The 22,576-nt window shown below is 41.8% G+C and overlaps 1 long non-coding RNA gene across 1 annotated transcript; it reads left to right on the top strand.

The window, feature by feature from the left end:
- The first annotated feature begins 53 nt into the window (after positions 1-53).
- Positions 54-22,120, top strand: LOC124274074. Its single transcript, XR_006897846.1, has 10 exons — positions 54-107; positions 2,274-2,318; positions 2,718-2,856; positions 12,202-12,288; positions 13,404-13,511; positions 14,751-14,885; positions 16,776-16,922; positions 20,534-20,618; positions 21,175-21,277; positions 22,008-22,120. It is a non-coding gene; the product is annotated as an uncharacterized LOC124274074 (long non-coding RNA).
- The last annotated feature ends 456 nt before the right edge of the window (positions 22,121-22,576 follow it).

Below are 22,576 nucleotides of genomic sequence, written 5' to 3'. Positions count from 1 at the left end.
GCTATGCTGTACACCGTATTGTCATTTCACACTTAGCTCTACTTATTCAGAATGTTTGCAAATGGCCGCCGGCTAAAGAATGTGAGGTTGTTTACATCGTAACTCAGGTAGGATTGGGACAAGATATGAACTTAATAATAAATCTGTCAATGCCTTTGATGTAGAAATCGTATTTTTGTTAGAGTAAGAGGATGTTTTAGCTTTGACAAACAGCTCTCTTCTCATTTTGTCAACTTCAAATTGTAGTAAAGTTAATATTGGAGTTCTCCAATATTACCAGTTGACACGAGTAGTTAGCAATGGTTATACGAGAACTAACATCACAACTTGGTAATACACATATATCAAAATATGAAAAGACCATAATGATCACTAAATGATATGGACATGTCATAACATTGTTGATCCTTAAGATAATGACGTGGTTGGCCGCTGTTGGGACGGGAGGAGAGACGCATAACGCTACAATCATAACAATTTGGAGAACGTCTCCCAGGTGCAAAAAGCATGTTACTTGGAGGCAATGTAATCAGCAAATGTACTCTAGTTCAGTTTTCATGTAGAGTGATAACTCGACAATGTATGAATCCCAGTACCGAATATTCATTATTCAGTGCACCTTCGGAATTCAGCACCAATCACTTTGAGTCTGGGAGGATTATCTCTATTATCATGATTACAAAGTGTCATTGAAAGAAGTAACCATTTTGTGTGAGAATACATTGGACACCAACCTACCGTTTTGTCAACTTCAAATTGTAGTAACTCCAGTCATATCAGCTGACACGAGTAGTTAGCAATGGTTATACGAGAACTAACATCACAACTTGGTTATACACATGTATATATATATCAAAATTTGAAAAGACCATAATGATCACTAAATGATATGGACATGTCATAACATTGTTGATCCTTAAGATAATGACGGGTTGGCTGCTGTAGGGACGGGAGGAGAGACGCATAATGCTACAATCACAACATGTAATCAGCAAATGTAATATAGTTCAGTTTTCATGTAGAGTGACAACTTGACAATGTATAAACCCCAGTACTAAATATTCATTATTCGGAGCACCATCAGTATTCAGCAAGTCTGCTGAGGATAATCTCTGCTGAAGGAAGTGTCATAGAAAGAAGTAAGCAGTTTGTCTGAGAATACATTGGACAACAATCCACCATCTACTGGTTGTTAGTTAAATGACTGAGCTACATCCACACTGAAAATGTAAATTGTCATGCTCAGTGTTTGTTATGTTGTATATCTCATTACTACGGTGTTACATTCATTCTTTGCATGGTTGGTTGAGGTATTTGTACCGCAGAATGACGTGAATCATCATGCTGTCTGATTGTCATTTGGCAGCACTCATCACTATATGTAAGCATCAAAAAGGCAACATTGCATTTGTACAAATGCCAGTTGTGGGTCCCCTGTTGAATCATATGATGTAGTGAGTGTATGTGGAAATTCCACAGTTTTCACTAGCTAAATGATATGTTCTCAAAAGTAACCACTTAATCCAGCTGTCTTGATGTTTTTTGTGTGAATAACCACAAGAACTGTAGCTAAAACCTGGAAAATATTGAAATGAAGGACAAGAATATCTTGTAAAGTCCATCTATTTGTACGCTTCAACTGCCATGCTGTAAATGCATGAGAATCAGAAGCAACCCCTTTGTCATGTTCATGCTTCCTATAAAACTTCTGTCCTTCTTTTTCATCACAGACGTAAATAATTTATTGCAAAAGAAGCCCCACAGGTGATAGTTTTCAAAGTGGTGATTGTTTTATGTTTGCTATATGAAAGCAGTGTTGTTATGATTGATATGCCTAATAAACAATGATATACAGTGTAACCTGCCAACACTGGCACCTGTCTAATCCGGCACACTGTCAAAACCGGCATAAACGTTTGGTCCAGCCATTTTACAACGATATTATGATCATTAAAACATTGTCTAATCCAGCACCTGTCTATTCCGTATTCTGGCACGACTTTCCAGTCCCAACAAGCAATTTTTAGTGTAATTAACACTGTCTAAACCAGCATGGGTATGAGCAGTCCAATCAAGCACCCATAATCCAACACACAAATTAATCCTCTTGGCATGCTAGATAATCAGGAAGTAGTGATTGCGCCGTGAATCAAGTGCTCTAAGCCAGTCCAATGCTAAACAACTATTAGACATAAACTATTGGTAAAATGCAATAAACATAGGAAGGGAAATGGTAGAAAGAAAGTTGTATGACTTGTGTTGTTTTTCTTCAGCTGGTGTCAAAATGCAAGAAGTCAACGTTAGTGGTGGCTGTTAGGGTAAGTACATTGTTCAATTTTGGTGTTGTCAATTATAGTCATTATCATTATATCAGAAATTAAGTGAGTGAGTGAGTTTAGTTTTATGCCGCTCAGCAATATTCCAAGCTATATGGCTAGAAATTAAGAATCAGCTCAATCTCGATAATTGACAGAAACCTAATATACATGGTAGAGTCTGTCTATGATAAAATAATTGTATTGTCAATCACATGAATTACTAGTATTAGTAATGATTGATGATGTTGCTTGAACTGTTTGCTCCTGATCTTAAAATATTTTTAAAGTCTGCAATGTTGTCATCTTCACTATGCTTAGAGTGGAAACAATGATTTTATCATTTTATGATCATCGTTGCCTACAGTCTTGCAATATAGATTTTCCACCTTGTGACCACAGGTTCGACCCTGCTGCCTAAGGAACGCCTTTGGGGAGATCAGATGTGTGTTCAAGTACTCACGCGAACACCAATCAGCTGATAGTGGGCAAAGACAGGGCCTTTACATTTGACCATGTCTTCAACCATAAGGCGTCACAGGTGAGAGCAATGTTTCAACATCTGGACTCCTTACAGATATTCATAGTACCTGTAAAACCTGCATCCTACACAACCAAAAATCACAACTACATTGTGAAATTGTTATGCAATTATGCCTTCAAAAGTAAACAATAATTTTTCTTATCCTGACTCATGATCTTTTGCTTATCTCCCTTTTCCTTGCGAATGGTAGTGGAACACTTGAATCCCTTGAAGTTCCCCGGCGGACGTAAAAATACACTCACCAGACCGCCAAACTTTTCTAGCGCCGAGCCCTCGCTTTGAGTTTTCCACGATTTCCAGAATTCTGTTTGTCAGTGCACGCTTGTACGACAAAGCACGGTTTGCAAGGCTTAAAAGGAGCGTACTGTTGCAATATACAAGTGATTAGCTGTATCAAATAATCCTGATTAATATCTATATATCCAGTTGAATGAGTTGGTCTCAAAATTCCTGACTGGTTATTGTACTAAGTTGCTAATAGGACGGAACCCAGTCAGCAGGAAACGAGACTGTTGTGTAGTCAATGTTTTGACTTGTGTAGATGAATCAAAATGATGATCCCTGCAAAATGCATTATTCTGCTATCAACAAAGGATGTGGCAGTATTTATGTAACAAGTTTATACAAATGACGACAGGCGAGAACATTTGCTTGTGATCTGATTGGGCTTAATTCTAAATAAGAACAGGGAAATCCTGTCATCTATCATCACGTGGTTGTTGACTTAGATCAATATGATGTTGGGAGGGATGGTAGCTCATGGTGACTTACATAGCAAATTATAGCAGAACAAAGCGTTATCTAATGTGTTCTCGAAGAATGTCTCACACTTTTAGCATATTCTCACACCAGCTATATGTAAAGTGTGTAGATTACGCTCTATAGTATATAAATAGCAAATTAGAAATTGATACTCCACTAAGTAGGAATATCGTGATGAATCAAAGCTTGTGAGGCAGTTTCACATCCAACGCTTCTATGTTGAAGCACACACCGCTTTATAGAACAGTGCATAAAACTGTTTGTATCAATGCCTTACAAGTTGTCATAAAATGTATTTTTACCTTTGTGTAGATTACACTGAAAATGAACACATTATACCTAATCGAAATATCCTCAATTACTGAGGGGCCGAGTAAATGTCATATAACTCCATGGACAGTTAATGCTCTAAAATCCATGCAACTACATGGACAGTTACTTCAACGTGAAACATTCAAAGCAATGGACAGTTTCAACACAACTCCATGAAAATGTACAGTTTTATTTTTCGACGATAATTGAAAAATTAGTGATGCATTAAAGTCAAAACTGTGAATGAAGACCTAAAATAACTATATCTAAGAATTGACTGCCAAAAAGGCGTGTCTGCAGATAAGAATGTCATATTTTTCGTGTTGAAACGATCATTTTCCGCGATCTTGTTTCGACATTCACTCAGGGGTGCCCTCGCTTTAAAGGTCACATGCAGCCAAAAAATCAAACATAATTAAAACACAATTATCACTTATTCATGACATATAATATACATTGCTGGTTATGAAAAACATATAAACAAAATTATAAGCGCACAATTGCAAATCAAAAGTGCAATATTGTGTACTTCGGTTTACTTCCCAAGAAACGAAGCAGCCGGGATACCGAACCCAGTCAGAGCTGGTGGGTGTGCACTCAAGTGTAACAGCTGGTTCATTTGCAGATGCCCTCACGGGTCATTGTGTGTGTATATATAGAGATGTTGGGTTTTGTAAATACATGCTCATTTTTTGTGTAAAACATTTTGCAATCAACAGACATCATAACATGTCATGTGTTCAAGTATCACAGCTGCCTGTCTGTGTAATTACATAATGTGACAGAGACCTAACTTGGGCCATAAATCAATGCATTTTGTTTATGGTGTATAGCCTGATTGGTGTTAAGTTCAAATTGCATGTGGTCAGTGATAGCAGTTGTGTATTGAATATTGTCATTAGCAGACAGGCAGGCAGACACACAGGTGTCAATAAAACAAGACATTGAGTTTTGTCTGTGACAACGACATATCTATATCACAGTTAGAAATTCTGTCAACGCTAAATAATGACATTGCTTTTAAGTATCGAACTGAGAAAGTGACTCGGTAAGAAGAACGTGTGGTGAAATAGACAAATGAAATTATATAAACAGTTAATTTACTGTCATAACATATAAAAAGCTCGCGCCTGTGAGATATCAACAAAACATTAGAAAAATAGCTCACACCAAAGCCTTCACCGGTATTCACGGACAACCCGCCTCCAAGCTGCGCCGAACCTATTTCACTGCGCACATGCTATGAGCGCAGCCCAGCTGTTGAAACCCGCTTTTCCCCAGAAAAGTCGGGGAAATTTAGTGAAACGCTTTGAACTCCGATTTTGGCGCCGTTTTTTTATCGCAAGTATTTTTCAACTTTATAAGTTGAATTTGCATTTTGACGATTTGTTTTGGTAAGTCCATACCGAAAAGGTATCAGAATCTGCAAAGTTGTGTTTTATGTTGCATGTGACCTTTAACGCGCGAATTGCAATAAATATAGAGGGTGTCAAGCTATTAAAGACAGATCTGTCAATTTATATTAGACCCTTCTGCCAACTGGCAAAACCTGATATACTTGCAAAATATTGGAAAAAGGCGAGGAAAACTTACCAATCATTACTCTTTTGCCACGTGATGTCCTTTTACTGTCCACCGAGGAAATGGAGTTGCTTTGGGGTGTGTTTTTCGTGTGGACAGCGCTTCCACCCTGTGTGGGGTTGTTATAAGATATCTAGTAATAAGGAGATACTAGTTTATCTGAAGCCACATGAATAAAGATGATTCAACTTGTCTGAGATGGAAGTAAGACAAGAAGTGGTCCCCTGAGTTAAAACGGAAGTTGGAAGAATAGGATCTCGAAATACCGCTACGCAGTTCCCATGGGGATACAGGACGATCTAAAGACAGCTGATGAATCCAGGAAGTGGCCTGGCCCACCACCAATCCGCCGGATTCTATAAGCAAAGATCATGAGTCAGGATAAGAAAATATGTAATTTTTTATACTTATCCTGACTCACTCGATCAAGCCCTCCCCGACCTCCCTCGGCTGGAAACACTTCGGATTGCACAGCAGATCCAAGTGCTTGGGCAGAAAAATCAGGAGAGAGTGACAAGTAAGGCTGGTCACATGACTGTTTACGCTGGGAAAGGGAGGTAACTTCGTGGGTGAGTGTATTTTACGTCCGCTTCAGGAACTTCAAGGGTTTCAAGTGTTCCACTACCCTTCGCAAAGGAAAAGGGAGATAAGCAAAGATCATAGAACTACGCCTCAAGACTACGCTGGCTTAACGCATTACACCTTTATGGTCTCCCACAGTCTGACGACTCTGTCATCTTGGAGGAGGATAGAAGACATGAGATGCCTACTCACCGCTCTACATCTGCTAACCCTCAACTTTCGAGAACATCAAAAGGATCCATCTCCTACACCTAGCCGCTTCTAGATCGAGATGTCATATCTCTCACAGACGCTCATTGAAGTCACTCATCACGAGACAGAGGTTCGGGAGAGAAGGCTCACATCACAGAGGTTCGCTGAAGGGATACATCTAAGGACAGAGGTTCAGCGAAGAGTAGGCTCACGCCACAGAGGTTCGCGAAGAGATGAATCTACAGATAGAGGTTCGAGAAGAGAGGACTCTCAAGATAGACATTCTGAAGGGAGGAATCTTCATTTCGCCAAAGGATGATAGAGGTTTGAGAAGGGATACAGGTTCTAGCAGAAGGATGATTCTCGGAGGCATAGCTCTACCGATCAGGAGATAACTGATGAATAACCAGACTTCGCCTCTTCCCGACTCAGAGGTTACACCTTGGATAGCCAATGGTTTGAACTTGGAGTCTCCTTCTAAGGATATAGATGAAGTCTACACTTATAAGATGCGTATCTCCAATAACAACCTCGACTCCTCGGGGAGGCTTGTGGTGGAAGCTGTTCCTAGTTGTACATAAATATGACAGCGTTGATTTTATGGCGTCGTGCCAGCATATGTTTAACCCAAGCTGAAGTCCCACCCGTTGTCGGAGGCATTTCCAAGAATGACGTCGATAATGAGGGTAGAACCTGGTATCACAGTGATCCACGAGTCTGGGACTTCACTATATAGTTTTAAATAGAGCCATTTCGTTGTGTCTTCCTAGTGAGGGACTAGCATATAACCCGCTTTGATCTGGTAATGGTGATGCGTATATTCCCTTTTTATGAAACGAAATAAAACTTCCCAGTAGAATCTCATTGTTTTAGTTCGAGGATATTACGATCCTGATCCATGACCGAGATAGGGTAAGTTAGGGGCGATATTGATGATCCAGTTCAATTCGACGATGCCTTCTCGACGTTGGTACACGCGTTGTTTTGTAAGTGCAGGGCGTATACAAAGCGTTTTCTGTACGGGTTAAAGTGAATCCTCGAAAGCGTGTCCCTGAGATCGGAGAACGCCTTGATGGTGTCATCGCGAGTCACGCTTGTCATGGTTTATATTAGAGAAGAAATTTTAATTGGTTTTTGAATAATTTTTTCGGCCGCATTTCAAACCCATCAGATGTATGTAATCGTGTAGGAAAATTTTCGTGAAGCGATATCGTGGTTTTCCACGGTGACGTTGACTCCCTGCTGACTGGTGAAGGCATCCACGCCACCCGCATATAAACGGAGCAAGCGTGGTATTGGTGTTGTTGGGATCGACTGGAGTTTGATGCCTTTGACGATTTCAACGCTTACCAACCCGTGGTTCGCCGAGGTAGACTTGGATGATCAGCGTGGATTGCACCGAGAGATTTTGCAGGATGTCGACCACCAGGACACATTGAAATACGCCCGGTCGAAAAGTCGACTACGTGTGGGACTGTACATGGCTCCGGCGACATGCGACTGAGGATCCACAAAGTGGTGGGCTACAACATTGAAATCGTTATCGCGACCGCCCGATCAAAAGTTGGGCATCAATCCCGATGTCAATGTGAGTTGAGTCCCACCACCCACGCATACCGGTGAAATGGGAATCAAGGCGCTGCCACCAGCATCAGAGCCCAGCGTTCAACCATCACCACCACGCCTGTCACCATGAGAAGCGGTCGAACATCAGCAACACCGCCAAAATGGCGCTGTGGTATGCGTCTCTCAAATCATCTCGACCGACTGCACCGCCAAGGCATCGAGCTCGGCATTCACTTCTCGTAAAAGCCTTGTCGAACTTCCTGCTTATTTTTGTCGATAGCTGGTTATATTTAATTTGTCGCGGATAAAGTCGGCACCGTGGCAACTGGCCAGTGTGGACAGAGCGAGAGGTTTTCGCATCGGGAGTGCATGAGATCGATGCCCGGAGCATCTTTAACTTCGCAGTATCCCTTAATGATCGCGATAAAGAGGAGCTATATTTTCTTTTTTGCTCCAGGGCATTATAATAATCATTGACGGTCATTTTAGCAGATCATCGCCCATGTTTCCTTGTGCGCGACGAGGTCTCCTCATCGTCGAGGAAAGGGGTTCTATCGTCCCCAAAATCGCCCATGGGAATATCGCCGGGCCATGATTTTTATTTATTGAACATATATTATATATTTTAATATAAAAATGGCGCCGCAATACGGATCTAAAACTCGATCCTTACCAAAATTAAGAAAACCCTTGGCGGTCAAAGCCGTCGCGTCAATCCGTGAAGATCACCAACAATCCGAAAGCACGATCGACGAAAAACAAACGCTGTTGGTTCGCTTTCCCAACCTTGGCAAGAACGACGCGTCAACATTGCAGGGACGGCTCGCCTGTCCTTCCAGATCAGTTTGGAACTGACGATGATAAGCGAGAAGTCGTGAGGAACCTGGGTCGCACCATCGTGAAGAAAACGACCATCAAAATCAGCCCGAAACGAAATTTTGAGTATTGACGACAGCGACATGTTCTTCAGCTGCACGGACCTCTTTGAGAACCGCGAATCGAACTGGAAAACATGAAGTACCAAGGCATTTGACCGGGCTGAGTGTCCATCGACTCTGTTGCGGCGTGGGTACGGTTTCAACCAAGCCGAACTCACCGCGATGGCTTAAAACGCCGAGGCGTTCGGGAACTGATTTTGCATCCCGCCGACTTCGAGTTGCTGGAGGGTCACATGCCGTTTTACCAAGCGGCTGGGCTACAGGCAGGCAGAATCCGAACTTCGTGTTTAACGATTACACTCATGTGATCATGACGGAGAGGTGAGTAGGATCGCTACACCATCAACAATATTTCGCTGGAGTTGGACAAGGTGATTTAATCCGAATTGGCTCGACAGATTCGCGAACCAGTATTCGGGCATGTTAGCCATCCTGTATGATCGCTGCGGTTGCTTAATAACAGCGACATCGCTTCAGGAACATCAACCTGAACGCATTCGCCGATGATCGATGAAGGGCATTTTGATCCTGCCAGTGGAAGAATTTTCGCCATTTCGAAGGGTCAACGAAAAGTATTGGAACCCCGAGATCACGAAAGTCGAGGTGATCGCCGAGGGCGTGCCAACCAGCTGTTCAGCCAAGGCATGCACGCTTACCATCAGTGGGACGAAGTTACCGGCGATCAAGCCAACGGAAATCAACAGGATCTTCAAAGGACCACGGTCTCCGCTTCTACGTTAATCGGTAGGAGAGTACCTGATGATCAAGATAATGCAGCTGTGGCTCGACATATCGCGATTCACGGACGATGATCAATTTGGTGTTCGCAAAACCATGGAAAACTTGAGAAAACAGGTGACGCTCGATCTCACGCAGGAAGAAAAACTCAGGAAACTCATAGCCAGCCCGGCCTTCAACCGGAGGAAGCTATTTGATAACGACTTGGCAGCTACACACTGAACAAAGCCACATCAATCTCAACCGACCGCCTACGTGGGGATGAGCATTCTCGCCCTCTCCAAACATCTCATGTACGATTTCTACTACAACGAAGTTAAAAATCAATACGGCGATCAATGTGAAGTGCTGTACCAACACGGAATCACTGCTCACGTAATGAGGACATGGCGAAACACATGCACCTGTATGACACCAGCGATTACCCCCAAGACCACGCCCTACACAGCACGACCAATAAAAGGTCCTCGGCAAGGTGAAGGACGAATGCGCGGGGGGACACCCATCGCGAATACGTCCGGTTAAGACCTAAACTGTATTCGATTCAAACAGCCGATCACGCACGAAATCCGAGAGGCAAAAGGGGTCAAGAAATACGTGGTGAAACACCACATCACACACACCCTCTTCAAACAGGCTCTCTTCGATAAACGCATGTTCAAACACCCCATAAACGCTGTTGAGAAGCGACAAACACAACATCTACAGCATCACTCTCAACAAAACGTCGCTGTAAGCCCTGGATACCAAACGATGGATTGCGAACGATGGCATCCACACTTATAGCTATGGGTACCAACAGTAGGCCTTGACGTTGGGGGTCTCGAACTCCATTCGATCGCGCCGAGAAATTGACTGAACGATAGCGTGTATACATCATGGAGAAGGTTTACTACAGCCCTCGGGGTTACTGGAAAGGTGTGAGCGCCATCCCCGGCTAGCCAAAGCTGCTCGTGTCTCCGAGGATACCGCCAAAGCTTGGCTTAAAAACAAGCCATCTGGAAAGTGTACCTGCCGCTCCCTCGATACATCCCGAAGAAAGTTTGACATTTCCATACCCAATCGTACCAATCGACCATTCGAAGCCATTCGAATGAAATCCGTGGACGATCGAATCGGCTGCCATGGCGTCCACGCCAAGAGAAAAATACCGACCGGTCGTCCGTGAGGTATCTGTACCAGCCCGGTGAACTCGGGCGAGGGATAAGCGTCGCCCACAGACCCTCGTGATGGTCCATGAAAACGCACCACGTGGACCCAGTGGACATCAAAGACGCCGAACCGAATCTGTATTACTTGCAAGATGGACCGGTAGGGATTAGATCCGAGCGAATTACAAATTGTCCCTCACGACCGCGGTGAAAAATGTTCTGTCTGGGATTCGAACGCTAAAACTCTTGGTCTGAGCCTGTCACTCTGTCAGTGACGGTGCATTCAAGCTATATATAGCTCATACGCTTTAACTGCGAGCTTATGTAACCCGATCTAAATTAGCCGATTGTGGCTTCTAAACATGTTTTCAGCGCCCATCGACGCATACATCGTGATCAGAGTGGTCTAGACTACCTTAGAGCATCGTGATTGTATTTTATTACACCTTTGATTCGAGGTGAAAAGACACCAAACCTGCACGAGGCGCAGCGAGACTGGTTCTGGCGCTACTGTAGCTAGTATAGACAGAGCCCAGCTCAAGATAAATAATGGATTGTGGCCTCTACAATTTTGTCAGCGCTTTGTCTACTAATGTATCATATTCAGCGTTCTTCAAACTACCTATGGGCATCGTGTTTGTATTTTATGAGACATGGATTTGAGGTGAAAAAGCCACCAAACATGCACAAAGTATTGAAGCGGAAGTGGAATGACGGTTTTCAGACACCCTTTGCGCTACTATGGATGGAGCCCGGTTTATGAGGATGATGCAATCTAAGGATAGACCTGTTACAACCGAGCACTTGGCTACCAGGTCCTCTGTGGCTCAGTCAATCCACTGCTTGGTACGATCAAGGTACAGAGATGCGCAACTCTGTTACCGAGGTTTCAAGCCTACCGCTCGGGAAAAAGACACGGAGCTCTCAGGGAGGCGCGAGTTGACCACAACCCAACAGGAGAAATACCAGCGCCACTCACAAACATCATCAGACCAGGGACCAGGCGGGTCTCTGGTCAATACACCCATTTCTTCCTCCATGGGTTGTGGCCACAGAGGGCTTTTGCTATTTTTTTATTTCAACTTGCACATCGAAGGATGGCTCTCAATATTTTTTTAAGGGGGCTGGGGGGCTTAATTCCCACAAATAAGCCTCTAAGCCGCATCTGCTGTAGTACACCCCCCCCTCTATTACTACTCAGGTTGTTTACGTTGCTCCATGAACAAGGATGTTTAAGGTATGTTGGTCACGTGAGCAGGTGGTCTTGCGTGCTGCATGCTTCCCAGGAGATTACCGTGGCGTCCTTAAAGGTGGGCAGCTTTTAGCGCACGGGATAATGGGCAAGTGAGTCCAAGGATTTTTATTTGCAGTTCGTTTTCACTCAGCAGGCGAATTCAAGAGAGAGAGTACAAGAGATAGAATAAGTATATATATATATACAATTTATAGTTAAAATTTTCAATATTTTCTTTGGAGATGCTTTCCCTTAAATCATGATTTTGTGCTTTTGACTGTTTCAGGAGGATGTATACCAAACATGTGTGGACCCACTAGTAAGAAGTATATTTGATGGCTACAATGCAACTGTCTTCGCATATGGGCAAACAGTAAGTGTTGAAGGCATTGTTATCATAGTCTCTTCAATTTGGGAAGCAAAATATTGTGGCTAGATGCATTGTAATGCTTTTGATGTTGAGTTCTTCTGTGATAACATTCAAATACTCATGATACATGTAATACAAACATCTAGAGTGATTTCAGTGTGTGTGGTTATCTCTGGGATTTAAAGGGGCGATGGGGTAGCTTAGTGGTTAAATGTCACCAAGCTGCCGAAGACCCGGTTCGATTCCCCACATGGGTACAATGTGTTAAGTCCATTTCTGGTGTCCCTCCGTGATATTGCTGGAATATTGCTAAAAGCCGCGTGAAACCAAACTCACTCACTCACTCTTGAATTTAAAAGTCATGGTGTGACCATGAGGAAATAGCAGAATTTGTTTTGACATACAGTTATTTTTGTGTGACCTTGAGCTATCAGTATTCTCTTTAAGTAGCTCAATGGACCCAGTCCTCAATGGCGTGCATTTGCAGAGTTGCTTCCCTTGCTTTTCCTCCCACAAGCCGGCAAGCAGTGCTATAACTGGAGTATTCCCAAATCTATTATTGATGCGATATTAGAAATAAGAGAGTTCCTTTGGTGTTTAAAATTTGCAACTATTGTATTTGAATTTTAACGCTTGACACTAGGGTTTCATCCTTAATTACAAACACCCATGAACATCTGGGTTAGATCGATCTTCAGTAACCCATGCTTGGTGTAAGAGGCTAACTAACGGGGATCGGGTTGGTCAGGCTTGCTGACTTGGTTGTCATCTTATCCCAATTCGCGTAGATCGATGCTTATGATGTTGATCATTGGATTGTCTGGTCGAGACCTGATTATTAACAGACTGCCGCCATATAGCTGGAATATTGGTTACTGTGGCCTAAAACTCACTCGGTTACTCACTCACTCCACTCACTCACTCACTCACTCACCACTCACTCACTCACTCACTCACTCACTCACTCACTCACTCACTCACTCACTCACTTAAAAACACTATCATGTAACAATCATCATAACTGCTTTTATGTCAATATGGACATGTAATCCATATAATTGTGGGCCTATATTTATAGACTGTGATGTTACTCCATGTGTGATATTGTGTTTGTCTAGGGCTCAGGGAAGACCTTCACTATTGGAGGATGTAATATCTCGGCCATTACAGAAGATGAATACGGAACTATACCTCGGGCTATCAACCAGATGTTTGACATTATGAAGGTACAGTCACAAGACTACTCCCATGGCATATCTCTGTGATTTATTCATGGTCCACCCCGTGAAGATCCTAGTTAGAATCAGTCATCAGTAACGATCAGGATCAAGTGGTCAGGCTTTCTGACTTGATTCATGCATGTCATCATATCCAAATTGTGTAAATAAATCAAACAATTTGTTGATCTCAATCACACCTTGAAGTCAGTTGTTTCATTAGATGTACTGTAAACGCATTCTATTTTCAAGGTGGTGCAATTTTCGCTGAATTGACAGTTTAGACTACATCGCTACGGTCAATTATTCAAGCAAGAATCAGTAATTGCCGGAACTGCCAGCTGTCTCTTTGGCCGCCACTAATAGCAGTGAAAACAAACAGAGTGGCTTAACCTGTCAGGCGGCGCTATTGCATACTCACAGGAAATCCCTATCTGTGCGATATACTAGTACACAGTAATCCGCTTTACTCACGGAAGAGATGAAAACACATCAGTCTTATGTTCCGAATTCTGACGATCTGACTTAATTAACTTCTACTGTATATGAAGCTCTTTGTGATTTCAAACAAGCCGGGTTGTTGTGAATGAGATGATTGAGTGTTAAGTGACTATTCGGCTTCATGATGTACTGGTAAATAAAATCTTAATGAATAAATAAAATACTGCTGTATTATTTCTTTCCGAAGTCGCTTCATGGTAATCTGTTTTGTAGCAAACCATCTGTCATGTGACCAATTTCCATGGCTGCCACAACACACATTGCTGTTTTCGCTAATTCGGCAATGGAATTTGGCTCATTATTTAATTATGTTTGGGGAAATACATTACAGCTTACAGTTAAGTATGATTCTTTATGGTACTATCAGTCATTTTAAGATTCCCGTAGATTTCTGTCTTCAAACTTGATGTGTTATGGTAACAACTCAGGGCGAAAGCGTGGCTAGACTGAATGAATGACAGGTTTATTCATCGGTAGTATAAATTTTCGCGCTAAAATGTTTTGCTTAAAAGCCAAAAATAAAACCCGCGCCAAATATATAATACGCTTACAGTATGCTAATGTTACTAGACTTTAGATTCAATGTAGAGTAAGCAACATTTCCCAGTAACACCCCCACCCCCACCCCCACCCCCACCCCACCCGTGACATGTATGACGAAGGCTAAACCTTATATTAGCCTGACCCAATGTGGAATAACTGAAATACTACACAGAATGAGCTGTACAACTACTGTTTGTGTTTCAGAGCAATGAGGGAGTGGAGTTCTCTATCACCGCGTGTCCTACATTGAAATCTACAAGGAGGAGTTACAGGATCTCCTCGATGTAGACAAGTGCAGCAAAGATCTCCACGCACGAGAAGATGACCAGGGCAACACAGGTGCGCTTACTGGGATATATGCTACCTCTTTAGACTAGACTCTAAAGGTGATTCTGCAGTTGAACAGGAAAATACCCTGTCTGACTGAGACCCTGATATTTACCATACAAAAGCTATCATATATCTGAGATTTTGCTGAGTCAGGCAGAACTAGCATTCATCAACTCACTTTAGGCCTGAGAACCTTGTACTTTGTTCTATTTCTTGTGGACCAGTGATATTATAGAAATGCCATGTAAGCTCTATCAATGTAACCTTGAAGATACTGCTTTTAATCTTCATGATCCTCGTTAGGATGAGAAAGCCACAATAACTCGGTGTGCCTTGTGGCTGCAAGAGTTGTATACTCCACAGGGAGTTGAGATTGATAACATGATGTGCCGTTGAGATTGACATCCAATGATCGAGGGAAAAAAATACCATTCCTTGAGCATGCATTAGTTGCATGGATATATGCGCTATATAAATATCCTATAATAATAAAAATAATAATAATCATGATCTTTCTATGATCTTAAGTTCATGTACTCTATGTGCAATGCTGTGTGACAAAGAACAAAATGATGTGATGACGAAGACTTCCATCATGACTTCATGATGATGCTTAAACTTATAAACAAAATAGATGCAATGTGACAGGGTATTTTTCCAGATAATTTAATCTGGAATCCTATATACCCTAATAGATCCTGAGTTGAGCCCCCAAAACCTATGAATGAGGCTACCTTTTAATCAGACTTGGTGACTAGTTGATAACATGCCTTTGTACTTTGACTGTGGAACGTAGCTTTTGAAAATCTAGGTTAGATTGGTCTTCAGTAAGCCTCACATAATAACTTGACTCATGCATGTATGCATGTCATCATGTCAAATTGTGTTTGGTTTGATGACAATCACTGGATTGTCTGGTCCACACTTGATTTTTTACACACTGCTGTCATATACTTGTAATATTGTTGAGGTTGATGTCAGACAATGATAACAAGCCAATCATATCAGTCACTGGGTTGTTTGGTACAGATTCAGTTATATATGTTACAGTCAGATTGTGAAATCTGTCATTTCGTGAAATGACTAAGAGGGTCCCCATTTCGCTGGATAATGGTATATCAGGATCCTTGACTAAGTTTTGCCTATTGAGACCACTGACAACGCTCCATTTAGTTGACATTTTCTTGACGATAGGTGCCCCAGTGATCCTCCAATCTGATAATGTATCCGAGTTTACGCCTCATGTTATTTAAGAAATTCAACACGTCCTGGCCAGAACTAGCACGAGTACATGGTAAGCCACGCCATCTCCAAAGGCAAGGATCAGTTGAAAGGGCAAATGGCGACATAATAGACATGCTGGCAGTGTGGATGAGCGATAACAAGACTAAAGACTGGCGACATCTTATTCATTTCACGAAATGACTGATTTCTAATCTGACTGTAACATATGCAGGCCTTCCTAATATGGAATAAATATTGCTGGGCATTTAACAGCACATTTACAATTGGAAGTAAACACACTCTCCTCATCTATTACGCTTTCTCTATTTACAGTTGTGTGGATGATGTTGAGTTCTCATGAATCTTTACCAGGGTGGAAATAACTTTAAAATTGCTAGTGTACTCCGGTACAGTGGCACATGTAAAATCACTTGCCCTGATAAGTTTTCCACTATACCGTCCGTTTTCTTGTTGATTTTTAAATAAACAACATAATTAATATTGGAAAGTCAACTGGACACCGGTACAGTGTGATATATAAATTTGCTTGCCCGACAGAAAAAACATTGGACTCGGGCGTCGGGCAATGGGTTATTTCCACCCGTTTACATGTAGTTGGTTGTAAAGATTCCCTGTAGCTGTTGTGTGATGTATGCATTGGTTTCTCTGTTACAGTGATTATCGGGGTCAAGGAGGTCGAGTGTGAGACCCTGGATGATGTCATGTCCCTCCTAGAGTCAGGATCAGCAGCCCGACATACAGGCTCCACTCAGATGAACGAACATTCCAGTCGCTCACATTCCATCTTTACCATTGTTATCAGTGAGTTGATATGCTTCATTATTGGTAATGCCAGTGAGAAGCTGGAGTAGAATATGTCTTCAGCACCCTGTTGCTCGTTGGCTTGTAATAGGGGTTTTAATTTGGGAACCTGTGGGGCTTCATGGTTAAAGTTTGTGGCCAGAAACCTGAAAGGTGACTCAGGTGCTTTAGATTCAGTGTCTTGAGCTATTCTTTGTCGATTGTCAAGGATGAGTATATTTGGAACGTCCAGTGTCTTGAGCTATTCTGTGTTGATTGTCCAAGGGTGAGTATTATTGGAATGTCGTGTCTTGAGTTGTTCTGTGTTGATTTGTCAAGGGTGGGTATATTTGGAATGTCAGTGACTTGAGTTGTTCTGTGTTGATTGTCAAGGGTGGGTATATTTGGAATGTCAGTGACTTGAGTTATTCTGTGTTGATTGTCAAGGGTGAGTATATTTGGAATGTCCAGTGTCTTGAGTTGTTCTGTGTTGATTGTCAAGGGTGAGTATATTTGGAATGTCAGTGTCTTGAGTTGTTCTGTGTTGATTGTCAAAGGGTGAGTATATTTGGAATGTCAGTGACTTGAGTTGTCCCTCGTTGATTGTCAAGGGTGAGTATATTTGGAATGTCAGTGACTTGAGTTGTTCTGTGTTGATTGATCAAGGATGAGTATATTTGGAATGTCAGTGTCTTGAGTTATTCTCTGTTGATTGTCAAGGGTGGGTATATTTGGAATGTCAGTGACTTGAGTTATTCTTGTGTTGATTGTCAAGGGTGGGTATATTTGGAATGTCAGTGACTTGAGTTATTCTCTGTTGATTGTCAAGGGTGAGTATATTTGGAATGTCAGTGACTTGAGTTGTTCTGTGTTGAGTGTCAAGGGTGGGTATATTCGAATGTCAGTGTCTTGAGTTATTCTGCGTTGATTGTCAAGGGTGGGTATATTTGGAATGTCAGTGACTTGGAGTTGTTCTGTGTTGAGTGTCAAGGGTGGGTATATTTGGAATGTCAGTGTCTTGAGTTATTCTGTGTTGATTGTCAAAGGATGAGTATATTTGGAATGTCAGTGACTTGAGTTGTTCTGTGTTGATTGTCAAAGGGTGGGTATATTTGGAATGTCAGTGACTTGAGTTATTCTGTGTTGATTGTCAAAGGGTGAGTATATTTGGAATGTCAGTGTCTTGAGTTGTTCTGTGTTGATTGTCAAGGGTGAGTATATTTGGAATGTCAGTGTCTTGAGTTGTTCTGTGTTGATTGTCAAAGGGTGAGTATATTTGAATGTCAGTGACTTGAGTTGTCCCTACGCGATTGTCAAGGGTGAGTATATTTGGAATGTCAGTGACTTAGGTTGTTCTGTGTTGTTGATTGTCAAAGGATGAGTATATTTGGAATGTCAGTGTCTTGAGTTATTCTCTGTTGATTGTCAAGGGTGGGTATATTTGGAATGTCAGTGACTTGAGTTATTCTGTGTTGATTGTCAAGGGTGGGTATATTTGGAATGTCAGTGACTTGAGTTATTCTCTCTGTTGATTGTCAAGGGTGGGTATATTTGGAATGTCAGTGACTTGAGTTGTTCTGTGTTGGCAGTCAAGGGTGGAGTATATTTGGAATGTCAGTGTCTTGGAGTTATTCTGTGTTGATTGTCAAGGGTGGGTATATTTGGAATGTCAGTGACTTGAGTTGTTCTGTGTTGAGTGTCAAGGGTGGGTGGTATATTTGGAATGTCAAGTGTCTTGAGTTATTCCCTGTTGATTGTCAAGGATGAGTATATTTTGGAATGTCAGTGACTTGAGTTATTCCCTGTTGATTGTCCAAAGGGTGAGTATATTTGGAATGTCAGTGTCTTGAGTTGTTCTGTGTTGATTGTCAAGGGTGAGTATATTTGGAATGTCAGTGACTTGAGTTGTCCTACGCTGATTGTCAAGGGTGAGTATATTTGGAATGTCAGTGACTTGAGTTGTTCTGTGTTGATTGTCAAGGATGAGCATATTTGGAATGTCAGTGTCTTGAGTTATTCTCTGTTGATTGTCAAGGGTGGGTATATTTGGAAATGTCAGTGACTTGAGTTATTCTGTGTTGATTGTCAAGGGTGAGGTATATTTGGAATGTCAGTGACTTGAGTTGTTCTGGTGTTGAGTGTCAAGGGTGGGTATATTTGGAATGTCAATGACTTGAGTTGTTCTGTGTTGATTGTCAAGGGTGGGTATATTTGGAATGTCAGTGTCTTGAGTTATTCTCTGTTGATTGTCAAGGGTGGGTATATTTGGAATGTCAGTGACTTGAGTTGTTCTCTGTTGATTGTCGTCAAGGGTGAGTATATTTGGAATGTCAGTGACTTGAGTTGTTCTATGTTGAGTGTCAAGGGTGGAATATATATTTGGAATGTCAGTGTCTTGAGTTATTCTCTGTTGATTGTCAAGGGTGGGTATATTTGGAATGTCAGTGACTTGAGTTATTCTGTGTTGATTGTCCAATGGGTGAGTATATTTTGGAATGTCAGTGACTTGAGTTGTTCTGTGTTGATTGTCAAGGATGGAGTATATTTGGAATGTCAGTGACTTGAGTTGTTCTGTGTTGATTGTCAAGGGTGAGTATATTTGGAATGTCAGTGACTTGAGTTGTTCTGTGTTGAGGTGTCAAGGGTGGGTATATTTGAAATGTCAGTGACTTGAGTTGTTCTGTGTTGAGTGTCAAGGGTGGGTATATTTGGAATGTCAGTGACTTGAGTTGTTCTGTGTTGATTGGTCAAGGATGAGTATATTTGGACATGTCAGTGACTTGAGTTGTTCTGTGTTGAGTGTCAAGGGTGAGTATATATTTGGAATGTCAGTGACTTGAGTTGTTCTGTGTTGATTGTCAAGGATGGGCGTTATATTTGGAATATCAGTGACTTGAGTTATTCTCTGTTGAGTGTCAAGGGTGGGTATATTTGGAATGTCAGTGACTTGAGTTATTCTCTGTTGAGTGTCAAGGGTGGGTATATTTGGAATGTCAGTGACTTGAGTTGTTCTGGTGTTGATTGTCAAGGATGAGTATATTTGGAAATGTCAGTGACTTGAGTTGTTCTGTGTTGATTGTCAAGGGTGAGTATATTTGGAAATGTCAGTGACTTGAGTTGTTCTTGTGTTGATTGTCAAGGATGAGTATATTTGGAATGTCAGTGACTTGAGTTATTCTGTGTTGATTGTCAAGGGTGGGTATATTCGAATGTCAGTGACTTGAGTTATTCTGTTTTGATTGTCAAGGGTGAGTATGTTCGAAGCGCCATGTGTGCGTTGATAGTCATGGATGAGTCTGTATTGGTTGTCAGTGGTGAATGTGTGTGGAATATCATATATAGGTGAGTGTAAATATACTTTCAAATGACATGAGATAAGATGTTGTAATTAATACTTAAGCAGTTTATGTTTCCATGAATGGTATGATAGTGAGTGAGTGGAGTGAGTTTGGTTTTACCGCTTTTAGCAATATTCCAGCAATATCACGGCAAGGGGACACCAGAAATGAGCTTGACACAATGTACCCATGTGGGATTCAAACTCAGGTCTCGGGCGTGGACGAGCGAATAACGCTTTAACCACTCAGGCTACCCCACCATGTTATGATAATGATAACCTAAATCATTTCCAGGTCAGAAGTGGTGTCGAAGATGATATGTTCTAGCATCAAGGCTTATCACGGCATACAAGCGACAGCAGTGACATACTGGAAGATGGTAGGCATGATAGAGAGTTCGTAGATGTAGAATCTAAGCAGCAGCTTCTGCATATTTTTCTGATTTATGTGGTCGTTAGTGGTGTTCCGATTAATTGAAATAATCGAAGATTGGTCACAGTGACCAAACGACCAAGCAATCGATCACACTTTCTCATAATCGAACATAAACGATTTTGGAACTACTGTTTTAGTCTTTGCAATACTTGACAATGGAACATATCTTAGAAGTTGTCAGGGCCTGAAAAACGTTGTCCAATTCTTAGAAAACTCACTTCACTAACTGAAAAGTCATGACTGAATATTTCTTGTAGACTCCAGGAAGTTTATGTTCATGATATATTAGATCATCACTTTAAAAGTAGCAAGTTGCATCATGTTATACATATCTGCAATAACAACCTGGATAGGAAAATCTGAAAATGACGCTGACTAATTTTTTTCCATGATTGTTCGTTGGTAATGAAGCAATCATCAATTGTGACATTTCAACCAATTCCCAACACTAGTGGTCAAGCCATAAGTCAGTTTCTCCTGTACATCTCCTGTCATTGCAGAAGCCATCCATGAGCCACACTGATGGCAGGGAAATTCCACTTTGTTGACCTTGCAGGATCTGAAAGGGCACACAGAACGGGAATGCTGGAGACCGCTTCAAGGGTAAAATCTGTTTGCTTTTTATGTGAAACTTGCATGCATGGCGCTTCAAATAGGGTGCTTTCTAGCTCAGTGGTGCTGCTCGCCTCCAAGTCATCTGAGTTTCATCAGCTAGCATATATTGTGGGTTCAAAATACCAGTATGCCCCAATTATGTTTCTAGGTTTTGCTAGTGTGATAAACATCTAAATGAGTGAGGGAGGGAGTATGGTTTTATGCTGCTTTTAAGCAATATTCCAGCTATATCAGCAGAGAGACACCAGAAATGGGCTTCATACATTGTACCCATGTGGGGAATCGAACCCGGATCTTCGGCGTGACCAGTGAACGCTTTAACCACTAGGCTACCCCACCACCTCAGTAAACATCTGAAACCTGCATATTTCCTTTCTTGCATCATTATTATTATACTGAGAGAAATAACCTAGGATCACAGGGTAGCAGCGTTTCCTTTTATTTTTCCGCCTTTCATCACCACAGTGCTATTCAAACTGGTGATGAAAACTGGAAAATATTAAAGGAACGCTTGAATTTTCCCTGTGATCCTTTATTTGTTTCTCTCTCAGTTTATCTTAATATAACAAGAACCTTTTTTCAAAGTGGCATTAAACCCCATTCACACTTACTCTGCACCATGGGAGTTCTTGTCTACTTTTCTTAGAGAAAAGATCTGGATATTTGCAGATCATCTGAATAGGATTATCATGAGTAGGGTCCGTGTTTCTGTTTCCAGAGTCCATTCACATCAATACAGGACTTCTGTCACTGGGGAACGTCCATCAGCGCCCCCTCGGGATCCGAAGAAGAAGAGCACCCACATTCCATACCGGGAGTCCAAGATTACACGCTTGTTGAAGGTATTTATGTGTATGACTGTCTATGTCCTCTGTACATGCCTTTAAGCACACCAGGTAGCCGGTTAGCCTCTGACAGGAAGCTGTGGAGAGTTCTTGCATCTTGGATTTGTCTTTAGGTTTGATTTGCTGGGAAGAGTTGTTCCCCTGGGCACATCAAAAGCCAGCGCATTGTGGGTTCACCCCTGATTATGTTTCTGCAGCACTATTAGGGTGCTGATAATACCGGGTTAACCGTATATTGGTAATTTAACTTCACAATAATGGCTGTATTGGTTGTACACTTTCAACCCGTTCACCCGATACGCTCGGGTAATTTTCGCGGATGTAGTCAAACTACTAATAGAGCAAAGTCTTCAATTTGGGAACATTTTCAATTCATCTCATGTAATTACATCTGAGTGGCCAGTGGCATTGTTTCAAAAGAAAGTAAACAACGATTTAATTA

This window comes from Haliotis rubra, unplaced genomic scaffold (assembly GCF_003918875.1).
Source record: "Haliotis rubra isolate DU_JTF1 unplaced genomic scaffold, ASM391887v1 Scf1870, whole genome shotgun sequence".
In the NCBI taxonomy this organism is placed as follows: domain Eukaryota; kingdom Metazoa; phylum Mollusca; class Gastropoda; order Lepetellida; family Haliotidae; genus Haliotis; species Haliotis rubra.
Note: the sequence above shows the minus strand (reverse complement) of the source record. Positions and strands in the feature narration are given on the sequence as shown.